Genomic DNA, 2122 nt, shown 5'->3' on the forward strand with positions numbered 1-2122 from the left:
TTTTGTTTCTATAGTATCTGTTGCAGAAACTGGGAAATCATCAAGTCCGGGGCTTTCTAACTTTCTGGTCTGTAGTCTTTTGATGTGGCGTGTTGTGGTGTGCGCTCATAACCGTGGACATGCGTTTGTGTTTTGGTAGTCAGGACTTACTCAGGTGCCAGTGACGACCTTTTCACAAACAACTTAAACAGAAAGAGGGGTGCATGGGTTCACTTCAGGGGAAAGTCTGAATAGTTTGGGGCACTGCTGGATCCAGGGGCTTGAATAATGTCATCGCATTTCTATTTTAACCCCCATTTTATGACTGTATTCTTTTTCTGTGGCTTTCCCCCCCGCCACAGGCTATAGCCACGTGTTAGGAATGATGGACAGTGGGAACTCCTCACACACACTCATTGCTTGTGACACCTGCCCTGAAAAGGGACTTCCTGTGTGTCTCAGCATCTCATCTCAAGGTAGACTTTACATGTCCATGTTGCTGTAATACATCCATCCCCGATCAAGTCGCTCTGGTTAAGAAAATAATGCCTTTTGATTGGTGAACCCAGTGATACTTCACTCCCTTGGTATGTGGGGCTGGACACCAAGATTGGCTGTCCCCTTAGGAGCATGTGCAGTCGAATCAAGAAAAGTGGAGGAAGAGATTCTGGGCAAACCCAACAACTGGTCATTTCAGGGGTGGCTCTAAATGCCAGTGAGATTCACTAAAAAGATGAGGAGGTCTTTTCCAGTATTTTCTCTTCTTTGGGCTATGTTTTCCGTTGCCTTCCGTATAGTCTGACATCTTGAGTCCTGTGTTTAGAAGACTATATTAAGTGTCTACTCTCTCTCATGCATGAATGAATAAGAGCTTTAGATCAAAGGAAATAAAACCCATGACCACTTTCTGGTGTTTGGAATGAATGACGATTTTTCTACCAGCCCGTGTTAGTGGACTTTGATATAATGGGATTCAAGTCCACACCAAACTTTATTCTACAGTGTTGTGGTATTCAGTGGTTTGCACACTTGAAATAATAATGATTTTTTTCTTGTCTCAACTTCTGCTCTACATAACAGCAAATTAACAGAGCGATATACCAAGAGCTCCAACTTTAATGACTTTTCTCCTGGGAGAGATTAAGTGGTTATGTGAGCCCTTGTATGCACTTACCCCTAAGTGTGGATGCATTAGACAAAGTGACCTCTATCTGCATTTCCCCGAGGAGACATGGTCTTGCCGCTCACCAAGGAGCGAGTTTTCTGTGAGAATGAACTTCCCTGTCCTTTCAATAGTATACTTTGTATTTCCTTAAGAAATTTTGATTATAGAACTTGTTTGCCTACTTATAAGCAACTTTAAATTTCTTTTTTTAAATGTTAATTTTTTTAAACTTCTAATCTTTTTTTCTTTTTCTTTTTTTTAGATTTTTTATTGTTTATTTATTTTTTAGAGAGGGAAGGGAGGGAGAAAGAGAGAGAGAGAGAGAAACATCAATGTGTGGTTGCTGGGGGCCGTGGCCTGCAACCCAGGCATGTACCCTGGCTGGGAATCGAACCTGTGATGCTTTGGTTCGCAGCCCATGCTCAATCCACTGAGCTACACTAGCCAGGGCTAAATTTCTTTATTCTAGCAATGGACTAACAAAATGCAGAAAGATGCATGTTCTTTTAAGGTACTGACTTCTAAATACACAGTGCATTGAGAGTCTCTTCAGACTTACTCTAGTTTTCCTGTGTTGGTGTTGAGGATTTGGACGATAGTGTGATTATTTTGTAACCCGAGGAAAGGAAAAGATGGATAAGTTTTGGGAATAAATATCTGATCTGTGGATGTACAGGAACACTCGAGTTTTTCAACAGTATTATCTGAAGTTGAGGTCATTCTTTCCTCCCTCTCTTCTTGCCTTCCTCCCCCACCTTCCTCCCCTCCATTTTCTCCTCTCTCTCTCCCCATACACACATAATCTCTCTCTCTCTCTCTCTCTCTCCTTCCCTACCTTCTATCCTTCTTCCTTTTCATCGGAGTAATGAACAGCTCACAAGCTCAACTGGCCTAACAGCATCCAGAGTAAAACTAATCAATGCCCAAAACAACAGCCTCACAACCCATTGCCTAAGATAAAAAAATAGGTCACATCAA

This window comes from Phyllostomus discolor, chromosome 10, assembly GCF_004126475.2.
Source record: "Phyllostomus discolor isolate MPI-MPIP mPhyDis1 chromosome 10, mPhyDis1.pri.v3, whole genome shotgun sequence".
Classification (NCBI taxonomy): Eukaryota; Metazoa; Chordata; class Mammalia; order Chiroptera; family Phyllostomidae; genus Phyllostomus; species Phyllostomus discolor.